The sequence below is a fragment of the Lycorma delicatula genome, chromosome 3, assembly GCF_047948215.1.
Source record: "Lycorma delicatula isolate Av1 chromosome 3, ASM4794821v1, whole genome shotgun sequence".
NCBI classification, from domain to species: domain Eukaryota; kingdom Metazoa; phylum Arthropoda; class Insecta; order Hemiptera; family Fulgoridae; genus Lycorma; species Lycorma delicatula.
Genome location: NC_134457.1, coordinates 86,286,004 through 86,299,935, shown reverse-complemented (window position 1 = coordinate 86,299,935; position 13,932 = coordinate 86,286,004). Strand labels below are relative to the sequence as shown.

Sequence of the window (13,932 nt, the reverse complement as noted above, 5' to 3'; positions counted from 1 at the left end):
GTATAAAAATACAGCGATAATTTTAAATATACAAGGTTGTAATTTTCTACGGAGTTGAAAATTTTTTTCCAAAAAATACTGAAGATAAGGGCTGAAAAAATTAAAATTATAAAATTTTATATGAATTGGGTAACTTGTGAAATGGATTTAAATTTAAAATTAATTTTAGAAAAAATATTTTTTGTTAACATAGACCATAGGAGTGGGTTTAGTGGCCTATTGATTAAAAAATTTAGATGTAAAAACTCCTAATAACTGTTTTCTGAAGCAAGATATACCTAAAGGAAAAAAATTGTATGAATTAATTTTCTGGGAGATGGTGAATATTAAATAAAAAATTTTAATAATTTGTGATTTCATCAAAAAAAATTTCAACTACGTAGAAATACGTTTTTGCTAAAGCAACCCATATAGATTTGAAATTTTATTTCGACCAAAACAGCTCCCCCATCTTTTTTCGATCTTTGCGAAAACTTATTAAAACGTCCGTCAAAATACGCAAAAACTTCCAAGTGACAAAAATAGATTTTTTGAACTTTGAAGCATTGGAATAAAACGTTTTTCTCAGATTATTTACAATTTATTTAAATCTATTTTTTGTTAAAATTTTGTTTTTAAATGTACATTTATGCCAAAGACTTAAAAAAGACCACTTTTTTAAGAGCTCTCTTTGTATAGTTCTATATACTTTCCCGTTATAGCTAGCTACGAATATGCTATAGCAGCATACATTGCTATACTCGGGAAAATAACATTATTTCCTAATATTTTTTTTCGTGTTGCCTAAGATGATAATATTTTTTTTGTATAATAATATTTCATTTTAATGAAAAATAATTTTTCAGTTACATTAATTTATTTTCATAAATTGAAACAAGACAACTATTTTGTCAAAGTTTTTCGCTTAGTCCAGGGTTTTTAGGAAACCATTCAGTTTAAGCATCTTCTGTTTTCATGATTGTTATCTGATTCTAGTATAGTTCTATAATTAATACAAAAAGTATTCAACAAAAGCCCAAATCCAAAAAATATGGATTTTTGACTTTTTGTTAAAATCACTCACCGATGTGCCTTGCCCTTATAAGATGAAAATATTTCATTAATTAAAATTTTATTGTGCTATAACTCTGAAACTAATGAAAATAAGTACCACTTATGATATTGTTGAAAAGCTCTCAATGAGGGATTATTACCCAGTTAAGAAAAAGTCAGAAATCCATTTTTTTTGTATTTTGGGCAGTTTTGGACACTTTTGGTCAAATCGATTGCAATAAAATGGAAAGATGTACAACTAGATGTTAAAAAAGTCCGAAATCCAAAATCAACATTCTACGGCTAATGGTTTTTGAGTTATATGAACGTACTTTCAGACGTCGCGCCGGAACTAGTCAAAATCGATATTTTCGTTGAAATCTGAAATATTTCGCGACTACAATACTCCCTTGTACTTCGTATGAGGCAGTAAAAATGAAAATAGTTGTTTATTTGCATTTAAAATGGTGTTCGTAGTATATAATTCTATGTTACAATTTATTAAAGTAATTAAAATATGTTTCAGGATCATTAGTCATTAAACAATAATAATCATTTGTTTTGTTAATGCATGTACGATTTATAAATTTTAATCATATTTTAGTAACAAGATGTTAAATCTAGCTTAATCATAATTTTAACAACATAAAGAAATCTTTAAAAAAATAATCAATATTTTAACTGTATAAACAATAGTTTGAAAAGAAATTGAACTATTTTATTTTTAAACTAGATTCATACGTATATAATACTTATAAAAATGTAACTTTTATTTATTTATCTTTCAAAATTATTTCTTTTCTTTCAAAAATATTGTAATTAATTTTAAAAAAGGCAAAAATTACAAAAATAATTATGCATTATATTAAGAAGCCTTTCATTAATTTTAGTTGAAACATATCAGGGATGGTGCTGAATGATAAGCTGCTGTTCTCACATGCTAACAATAAAAATCAAAATCCAACAAAATCTTAATATAATTAAAGGATATACCATCACTTTCAGCTAGTTATTGTCATAAAGTTATTATCAAAATAAAGTAATAACCATTATTCGATTATTGATTTAAGTTTGGATTCGAATAAGATATCGTCATAAAATAAAATTTAGCCAGTAAAAAGGAAATTTAAAAAAATATATATATATGTAAAAGGAAATATTTATAAAAAGGAAATACAGCAAATGCATAATAATTTATTCTACGAATAAATGATTCAAGGAAACTGTAATTTATCAGTATATTGGAACTGTAAATAAGATTGCGTCATAATTGTTATTTTTTTAATAGATTTGAAATATTTAAGAAAGAAGTAGATAATTTGTTTTTTTGTCGACTGTGATTAATCACAATAAATATTTTAATTTGAGTGTTGTATGCTGAAGTTTTACATTTTTGCAATATACAGTATACGAAGTTAAATTGATTATTACATTAAAAATTTGCAGTATACCATAGTTGTACTGTCTGTAATTTTTTTTTCACTGCTTTGATCACGTTTGTGTAGGAGGAGACGTCAGAGTGAAAGGTTGAGTGGGCGCCTTGCTCAAAAGAAAACAATGCTTTTAGAAAATACGCACATAAATACTCAATTTATATTTGTTATCTATTATACAATAACGATAAACCAAAAGAGATTAAAACTAGATTAACTTCGTTTACTTAAAATAATATTCTTTTCAATACGTTTTCAGTTATCAGTTAATTATATTAAAAGCAATTTTGTGGAACTTAATAATGATTAATTAAGTTAAAAGATTAATAAACTATCTGCACCACTTTATTTCTTAATGATAAGCTTATTTTTCAAAGGAAGTAAGTTGGTGAGGTTGGAGTAGATATTATAATACTCTTTTTGAGTTATGCTGTAGTTATAATACGTATACTGGAATAAAATATTCAGCATTTTATAACATTTAGGGTTCAAATATAGAGATAAAACAATTACTAACATTTACAGAACCCAAACTGCAGCAGTAATAACCGAAGAACATAAGAAAGAAGCAGTAATAAGAAAGGGAATCCGACAAGGATATTCCCTATCCCCATTACTTTTTAATCTTTACATAGAACTAGCAGTTAATGATGTTAAACAACTTAGATCCGGAGTAACAGTGCAAGGTGAAAAGATAAAGATGTTACGATTTGCTGATGGTATAGTAATTCTTGCCCAGTGTATAAAAAAGATTTAGAAGAAACAGTCAATGGCATGGATGTCCAAGGAAGTCCTACGCAAGAACTACCGCATGAAAATAAACAAGAACAAAACGAAAGTAATGAAATGTAATAGAAATAACTTAGATGGTCCACTGAATATAAAAATAGGAAGAGTAAAGATTACGGAAGTAATCCTGTTATTTGGGAAGTAGAATTACTAAAGATGGACGAAGCAGGAGCGATATAAAATGCCGCATAGCACAGGCGAAGAGAGCTTTCAGTCAAAAATATAATTTGCTTACATCAAAAATTAATTTAAAGACGATCGTAGTACCTGAGAAGAAAAGACTAGAAGCTTTTGAAATGTAGTGCTATAGGAGAATATTAAAAATCAGATGGCTGAATAAAGTGACAAATGAGGTGTTGCGGTAAATTGATGAAGAGAGAAGCATTTAGAAAAATATAATTAAAAGAAAAGACAGACTTATAGGCCACATATTAAGTCGTCCTGAAATAGTCGCTTTAATATTAGAGGGTACATGCAGATCCGAAACATTGTGCAGGTTTGGAATATGTAAAACAAATTGTTAGGGATGTAGGATGTAAGGGATATATCGAAATTAAACAACTGGTGCTATGTAGGGAATCTTGGTGAGCTGCATCAAACCATTTAGTGACTGAAGAGAAAAAAAAAAAAATTGTTATAAAAATATTTTCTTTGAAATACGTTTAAAAGAATTAATTAAACTGACTTGCTTTTATTTTTGTTTGTAAAACTTATTACTGCTTTTAACTCCAAGGTTTTTATTATAAATATCAGAAGATAGGTATTGGTTAAAATTCTTGAATTTTTTTTGAAGTCCTTCTTCCCCGACACGTTTTGATATCTCATTAATTTAAAAGTATTAAAATGTAGGTAAAAAAAAAAAGCTGTATTCACACATGCACATACGAGTTTGTAATCTTTATTTAACTTTATATCTTTGGAACTGATTAACGTACAATCATGATATTTTGTATGAGCATCGTCAACAAGTATTCTATCTGTCGGTAGGCTCCTTAGGCCACCGCTTTCTTCATCCGTTTCTGTTCCAAGCCTTCTCCCTTGCCCCTTTCTAGTTTCGAAACATCACCTCATCTACTAGCTTTGTCCTTATTCTTCCTTGCTTCCTTTTTTCTTTTACTGACTCTTCCAATGCAGCTGTCAAGCACTTTCTCTAACCAATCTCCTTTTCTTTTTTTTACTCTCACATAAGTGTTCTTTCTTCCTTAATCCTGTTACTTCCTCATTCCTCATTTTATCTGCCCATCTTACTTTTTCCTTCCTTTTCCATAACCACATAGAACAGGTAGTTTGCATATTAGAGGAATTGGCTTTATTCGATTTTTAAATAATTTATAAATTTTATTTATCTGAAATTTTTATTGTTTCAATATATCGATGCATACATTTTGTTATTACTTTTCTTTAAGTTATGTATTTCAAAATTTGTAAAATCTTTTAATCTTTATAAAAAGATTACAAAGATAAAATTATATTCTTAAAATAGTTTTCTTTTTATCAATTTATTTTAATTTATTCCTTAATCTACGTACTTGTATTTCTTGTTCTAATTACATTATATTACATTACATTATTGTAATTGAACTGTTACCAATATGGAAATAATTTTCAAGCTTATGATAAGGATAGGTAATTTAAAGATTTTTGTAAAAGAATTAATAAATTTTCGTCTAAAACAGGTCAATATATATTACATACACTCGCGCGCGTGCGTGTGTATTAGTTTTAATGACATTTTATAGTACTAAAAATAGCATGAATTAACTCAAAATAAAATTTGTTGGAATTCTTTTAATTTTTTTTAAGTTTCATGATTTAAAAACAATATAGAAATATTTTTAAATTAGTTTTTATTTTTAAATAAATTAGACGGTAACGTTAATAATATTTTTTCAACAATCTAAATTTGCCTTAATAGCTGGTTGTAAATGTCTTGAATGATCAACATCTTTTTCATAACTTGTAGATTAACATTGTTTATAAACCTACAATATAAAATACTTACAATACAAGACTATATAACTGTATCCCATATTACCGACAAAAAATTTAATTAAAATCAACTGTGTAGTAAATGTTGAAACGACCTTATTTGTTGGGTTAATAAGAGTAAAAGTTTTTACTTAAGCGATAACAGATAATTACCTAATTATCTTGTAATGGTTTTTCATCCGTAAATTATGTATAAATATATAAGTGTGTGTAGAGGAAGTGAGACAACGAAAGAGCGAGTGAGTGCTTGTGTGTCTTTTATAAATATTTTATGTTACTTATAATATTTAGTTACCGTATAAATGTAGACGGACTAATCAAACCTCATTATTTTCAGTCCAACAAATGGAAAAAAATGTTAAAAAAGATTTCAGTAAAAAGATATTAGATATGCAGAATATTAGTGTAATTTTTGCGTATTAAAGAACTTCTTTTATTTATTTCAGCTGTGTGGTTATAGAAAATTAAGCTTTTTCTTTTAATAAATAAGAGTTAGTAGTAATTTTTCTCGTATTCAATTTCTGTATTTAAAAATTTAATTTTTTTCCTACACATTACTTGGTTTAAGCTATTGTTCTTCTTTTATTAGTATAATGAAAGATAACAGGAATTTTAATGGTTATCTAGATTTTTGTTTGTTTATTTGCCCACATATTAAATATACAAGAATTTTATTTAATATTATTTGGGCAGTTTAAAAAAACCTTTATTTTACGGATATCTGTACAGTGTGTACATGAATATGTTCTCATATAATTTTCATTAAAGCCTTTTAAATTTTGATTTATTTTGTAGTTATTTTTAGTTTTCTTGCCATAGCTCTGTTTCTGATCAAGCAGCGTAGCTACAAAGGGAAAGTATAGCGATTGGCCAAAATTTTGAATATTGGAATTTTTTACAAATTTCATCGTTTCAGTACCTTCTTTTATACGGATCTGAATACTAGATCGTGGTTACCGGTGTTCTTTGGTGGTTGGGTTTCATTTAACAACACATCTTAGGAATGGTTGACCTGAGATTGTACAAGACTATACTTCACTTACATCATCATATCATTCTCATTTATCCTCTCAATTAATACATTACATTATCCTCTGCTTATTACGGAACATAAGCAGAAAAAGAGAGTCCATAAAATACAAAAAATATTATAGAAATTTCGGGAATTACGTACGTGTATAGGTGTGTTGACCTGTATTTTGACTAATTTTCTGTAACGGTTCAACATATATTCTTTGAAAATGGCTTACAATTTTCTGTATATTACAAGTACATATTCAATTTTTATAATATTTGCTCGCTTTTAATTAAATTAAAATATTATTATTTATAATAATTATTATTTAAATATAATAAGTATATTAATAATTAAAATTTATTTAATATAAATTTAAAATATTAATAATATTTTGTTAAAATATTTAATTATAATGATAAAAGTAAATTTAAGTTTATTTACTTAAATATATTAAATATAATTGGTGTCAATTTGTTTAATGTTATTTAATAAAATCTATTATCTAATATTATTAATTATTATTTTAATTAAAAACACTATTAAATATTTACTCAGTTTACTCAATTTTTATTGTATTATTATTCTGTTATTTTTTAATATATATTATTATAATAGTTTTGTTTTCTGTTTTATTTCAGTTAAACTAAGTATCCGTCAGCGCGTATTCACCACTTTCCTTTCATCTTATTTCTCAGGTATTAAAGTTTTAGCGATTGTATTTTATATTATTAATTATTCTTTTTTTATTTTTTATAAATAATTATGATTTATGTAATGAGGACGGACGACCTTTCTTAGGTATATTTTTATCTTTTAACAGTAACTTCATTGGGGGAAAAATATTTAAAGGATGGTTTATTGTATATTAAAGTAAATAATACCCAAACATATATTTTACTAAAGTAAACTAAGACCATTTATTCAATAATAGTATCCTATTAAACGTTATTTTCTTTAAATATGTTTTTTATTTATAAATTTATTTCTGAAAATGTTGCTCAGAATAATTTTTATAAAAATGAGTTACTATTTTTAAATAATTACATAGTAATTACATTATTTTATATTGCTTTTACAGTAATATTAGTAGGAGTACGACAAAATAAACGATTACTTGTAGATACAGAATTTAAAATTATAATAGTTTTTGATAAAATTTAAGCAAAAATATTCAAAAAGACACGAAAAAGTATGTGAATGAATTCTGCTCATACATTCATATACAATAGAAGAAAAATACAGATACAGAATTTTATTTTTTCCTTTTTGCTTTTTGAATTTTACGTTGTGAATTCAAAGGAAAGAGGATTTTATAGAGATTCATGCTGTAATGCGTTGTTCCCGTCCCCCGCTAACAGATACATCGGTACAACTTTCCCATAGGAAGTATTTTATAACTTTTGAATGGTAAAAATAAAACTACTGGTCTATACATAGTAAAATGATTTTTAAATTCAAATTAAATAAATTAACTTCTTTTAAATACTATGTTTGTTTTAGATTAATTAATATTGAAATTTGAAATTTTAATTAAAAATAAAAGCTAAAAATATTTCAGGGCCAAAAAAAAATTAAATATATTACAAAAAAAGTGAAAAAGAGAGGCGTATCTGCCTGTTAGGTACACAACCAAACGGTAGCTGACAACTTGGTATGATACATAAATTACTCCTAAAAATGACAGTCATTCACAAGAATAACAAAAACTCCATGATGTAAGAGAAAATGAGAAATAAATTGGTTTTTCACTTTCTTCTTCACCAAACCTAATACATTCCTGTAAAGCAACATACCCGACCCACTGAAAATCTAGGTAATATTCAGCTCCACAATTAACATCATTCCTCTTTTGACCCACAGGTTTAGCTTTATAACGAAGATCACTAGAATTAAAATTTTTAACTATTGTTCACGACGGTTAATGAAGCCTCGTTCCTTATGGAACTTAATTTAGTCTTCCGACCCGACTTTTAAATAGCTTCTCATGACTTTTGAGCGGAATGAAGACGGACGTTATCGTACAGTAGGATTACGTCTCTTGAGAGAGAACCAGGACGTTTCCTCTCTTTTCCGGGTCTATTTTTACTTTACTTTTTAGCGTATCACAATAGTACTCGCTTTGATTGTACGTTGTTCTTTCAAATAATAGCAATAAATAGGGCCTTTAAAGTCACAAAACACTGATAACATAAATTTACCGTCTGACATGTAGATTTTGATTTTTTTTCTTGAAGGGTGACTTGGATGGTCTCATTTCCATACCCTGGTGTTTAGATTTCCACTCAAAATGATGAATCCACTTTTAATTTCTTAGTTATAAGGAATCTAAAGTATCATTACCTTTCACAAAAAATTGTCGTTTAAGTTCCGTACAGGTGCGAATTCGGGTGTCTCTGATTTTGAGTAGATCGTCTCAGTACCCATACGTTTTGCGGTAATTCAGTTTATTATGAATAATGAAACATACATGCCGATACTCCCACTATAGATTTCAGCAGTTCCCAAAATTTAAATGCGTCTATGTTTGTAAAAATGATTAATGTGATTTTTGAAAACGTCAATCGAAATTTTTTTACACCGGTCTTCTCGCTACGATGAAAATAGGTTACAATTATTCTTTCTGATTTAATCTGTTTAATCCAGTTATAAAAATTTTCACGGTTAATATATTTTGTAAGATGTGCGAGTAAATATTTTGGTCGGTTTAACACTTTCAGAGTCTAAATAAAACTTATCGCAGCACGCTGTTCTTCCAAAATATGTTTGAAGCAGAGACAAAATTTTTAAATAAACAGAAGAAATTATAATAATGGAAATACTTTTCGAACAACTGATATTTTATACGTCAGGAATTCCAACTTGAACATCAGACAGTTTTAGGTTTTTCTAATTTATAATTTTTTCCGCTTTTACCATTTAATTTGTCACTTTATTATTGAATGATCTTTCTATTAAAAACTTTTAATTATGTTTTCTAAACTAAGGTGATACAATTATGTGAACACAAAAAATGTTTAAATTATCAACGCAAAAGTAGCAACAATTAATTGCTAATTTCTGTCTCCGCCGATCATCTGGAGGTTCCATCGGGTTCGAATCCCGATTAGGCATCCCATTTTTTACACGCTACAAATTTCCATTCTCATAGGGAAAAGTGACCAAAGCAATCAATGCCCATCTTCTAAAAAAAGACACAAAAAACAATTAATTGATTAATTAATTATAATGATGGGACAGTGTTAATTAATTAATAAATTAATATGGAGTACTTGATTTTGTTAAATTTTTATTCAGTTTGTATACGCTTGAAATATGCAGATCTGAACTTACAAACAGTTATGATACAACATATTGCAGTTCAGTCTACGGCATTAGAGCTAATCTCATGCCTTGTTAATAGTAATCATTTATGTAGCTCATACACAGCTACGAGAAATACTGGAAAAGAAGTTGTTGGCAGCAGAATAATATAACAATGAAGAAATGTATTATGTCAATTAAGAAAAAGGAATAGTACATACTGCGTCTTAAATTATCTGACTTATGTACTCAAATATTTTTCCCTTGCTGTTTTTCTCGCTAAACAAATAAAATTAAATTACCTGTACAATTAAATTAATTTTATTTTCGGTAGGAGGCGGAAAATCTGCAACCAGACACCCAGCAGCCCGCGCTACTGGGTGTGTGGGGTTTTCCGCATAGTGCGGGGACCCACTAGAAATACCTCCCCCTTTTGTACAGCAGCCCGGATACCTTCTTTCGTTTTCCTGTTTAGCCTGCGGTAATCACCTTTCAGATAATACTTCAGAGGATGATTGAGGATGATATGTATGAGTGTAAATGAAGTGTAGTCTTGTACAGTCTCAGTTCGACCATTCCTGAGATGTGTGGTTATTAATTGAAATCCAACTACCAAAGAACACCGGTATCGACGATTTCGAATTTAAATCCGTGTAAAAATAACTGACTTTACTAGGACTTGAACGCTGGAACTCTCGACTTCCAAATCAGCTGATTCGTTCAGCCGCTAGACCAACCCAGTGGGTTAGCCCGGGATACCTACATCAGGGCATAACTCACGGGCTGCCGTATCACCTCGAGCTGCCGTGTCTTCTCGGATTGGGTTGGGACTGGACGTGTCAGCAGCAGTGACGACTTCGAGAGACCCCCGACTGCCTCCTTACCCAGGCTGCCTCTCACCAAATTAAATATACTGGATGTCTTAAAAAAATTTTTCTCCCCACCTGTAATTTTTTGTTTTTAAGAAGAAAACATGTAAGTTAAAATTCAAATAACGTTATTAAAATGTATTACCTCATTCAAATAACAAGTAACATTCCATTTATAATTTATTTTATATTAGAGAAACGTGCAGAAAACCCAATTTTTAAAAATAATTCATCACATACGTTTGAAGCTTATTCTTGGATGTGGAATGGAAATTTGAAAGAAAATTAAAAAAGCAATGCGTAATCATTATCCCAACCTAAGATCTCTATAATGAAAGGCTGCCACTCTTTTTCTAAATCAGTACAATATTTTATATATATATATATATATATATATATATATATATATTAAAATAAGACATCACGAGTGATTCATAATCAAGGCTCAGCAGAACTACAGAAGATAAATTGATGAAAATTTGTATACCTTCTTTTTACGATGTAAGTGCACACTAAGAGAGGATTTTTTGAAATTCCGAGTCTAAAGGGTTAAAATAGAGTAACAATGCAATTTATTATTTTTTTAATTTCTCTGTAACAAAAGTAAATTATCAACTGGACGTTTGATGTGTGTAATCTTCATGAATATCTCTACAAATTCCTACCATATCAATTAACAAAATTATCAATTTCTACATCATCTAAAATTCGACCTTGAAGGGGTGAAGAAAGGTAAAATATTTTTGAATAATAATTGCTAACTTTCCCCATTTCCGACTATACTAAACGAGATTTCTGCAGATTTGGGCTTGCAAATAGTCTTCAGATAAATATATAAAAATCATTTTCGGGTTTTATTTAATTTTTACTTTTTAAGGGGTGCAAAGGTGTACAGCTACGGGTTGGTTGGCTCAACCAACACAGCCACTGCCACAGTTATTATATGTGCAGCGTGACTGGCTGCACTTGTTTGTGGTTACTAGACTAAAAAAACATGTATTAAAACAATTTACCGCGTTGGGAAACACAAGTAATCCATGTAGAGCAGGAAAAGCCGCAACAGGAATGCTAGTATATAAATTTATATATATGTATTATAATTCTGGTTACGTTTACAAAACTACGTGATTATAAAAAAAAAATTATAAAATTTCAGGTTTTTTTGTTCAGTATCACATTGTTCTATTAAGTCTTTTATATTATTAATATTCATGTTTTTAATCAAAAAAAAAAAAAAAAAAGTTTTTATTTTTTTTACAGCAACAAACAGTTTTTCAATTGAGATTTATTCATTTAAGAGGGTATGTCCATTTTACTCGGGGCCTGGTTGACGACATTGGCATCATTTATTTTATTTTATTTCTTTTATTTTATATATATATATATATATATATATATATCACATATATATTCACATATCTCTTTTGTTCCCTAAAGAGCAACATTTTATTATTATTAATATTGTTAACTAGAATTTGTAAAAAAAAAAAAGGTTCTGCTGTACTGTGCGGCTACAGGATACTTTCGCATTCTGAAGTACCTTTATTACTACTACCTTACTAATACCTTTTATTCATATTTGTTATTTATGTAATGAAAAAGTTATTAAAGTGTTTAAATTGCAATATTTTTTTCTAAATTTTATATTTATTTTTTTATATTACTACACGTTATATTTTAATTAAGTTCGTTGTAGGACTACTTTTTATGCAGGCGTAATATATTGTTATATATGAAATTTAAAACTTAGATTTTTATAATCATGTGAAATTTTATACTTCTCATTTCATTTTTTTATGCAATGTGTTCAACGATAATAATGTATTATATACATAGAGTTATTGCACTGATTATAGAAGTTAATTTCGTGACTTTTTCGGGAGATTTCAAGTCTGTCATAGTAATTAATGATCTAAAAATCACGAATAAAACACTATAGTGCAAGAAATTTATTTTTTAAAAATAAAAAAAATAAAAAATTAATCATTCATAGCTTTAAAATCGTACATATTAGACCTTAGAAACAAAAACATACACAAATCCTATTTATTTTCTATGTAGAGAGCCGTTCAGAAAGTTCTCGTTTTGACAAAAAAAAGACACAGGGTTTTTTAGAACTTTTTTCAGTATTCAACCTTGTCACCCTGCAATTTGATACATTTAGAAAAATATTTTATATTTTTATCTCTTCAATATAATGCGATATGTCCAACTCTAATAACCAATTGTCTCAGTGGTTTCCTCCAACTACTTCCTTAGGTTGGGAAAAGAAAGTAATCTATAAGAGCAAATTCCTGTAAATATACTGGCATGGGAAGCTTAGGTCATAGAATTTGCAACAACAATCTGAGATATGTACAGGCGCATTATCATCGGGAAAGATCACTTTCTTTTTGGAAAGATGTGGATGTTTAGCCAGAACAGCACTCTTCAATCGGTCCTACAGTGAAGCACCGGGTGATGGTCCTGCCTTTTACCACGTAGTTTATGAGCACCAAACCACGTGAATCACAAAAACCCGTAGTCATGACTTTTTCTACAAATCAAACCATTTTCAGTTTCTTTGGTGCACATTCACATGCTCCTACCCACTGTTTTGTCTGTTATTGATGAATCCATATTTCATTTACCATTATAAAACATCTAAGAAACTCAGCGGATCATGTTTGTACAAGTATAAACATCCTTAAGAAGAGTTCAGACTATGCGTTTTTGGTTAACATATGCAATACCTATCGAGCAAAAAGCCTTTTCATACTCAAAATTCAGTACATAGTATTGCGGATAAGATGTATAAAAATGTTTTCAATGTCAGCAAGCTCGTGTATTTTTAGTCAGGAGTCATTTAATAGGAAATACAGATTTTTTTGACGATATTGTCCGTCGTTGCGGTTTTCGAAATTCCTAGGCTATCATAATTTGAATAGACGTAGTACCACATTTAAAATCAGCACTCATTTTTTATCATCGAAATAGAAGAAGAAGAATCCTTTTAAAAGTAAGCTGACACTTTTTTTATATCCATCGGGATTAAAAGTTCTAAATAAAACACTTTATAATAGATCAAATCTCAATTTTATTTATTTTTTCAGAAAAATCAAAATTGTTTGCTTTACTCGATTGCCCTGAAACAACTAAAACCTTTGTAGTACTTCAACTAAAGGTATGTTATGATAAATATCAGTCATCTGGTCACAGTAGCGCTTTCTCTATGTCAGGACGATAAGTCTTCGAAGTGCTTTAGTATATATCAGTTTCAAGTCATAGAAACTGTATGGCCCAACAATTTCTTTACGTTAATCTCAAAAAACAGGAGCTACAGTTTTGATTTTGTTATAGCACCACAATGTGTACGGAACCTTTTCAAGTAGTAAAATTTCTTTGGTTTTTAGCAAAATGTTCGTGGAAAAATTTTCTCTTTGCACACCGGGATAATACCGGTTTTTGTCTATCTTTTTTTACAAATCTATCTTTTGACACCGCAACGTTTGGTTTTCGTTTT

At 28.5% G+C, this 13,932-nt stretch overlaps 1 protein-coding gene across 5 annotated transcripts in view; it reads left to right on the top strand.

Moving 5' to 3' along the window:
• Positions 1–13,932, top strand: part of LOC142321764 (adipokinetic hormone/corazonin-related peptide receptor variant I-like) — a 737,321-nt gene that overhangs the window by 170,247 nt on the left and 553,142 nt on the right. For all 5 annotated transcript variants that reach the window (XM_075360128.1, XM_075360129.1, XM_075360130.1 and 2 more), the window contains one exon: positions 6,900–6,956. The gene's annotated coding sequence lies outside the window, so the exon portion shown is untranslated. The remainder of the gene's footprint in view (positions 1–6,899; positions 6,957–13,932) is intronic.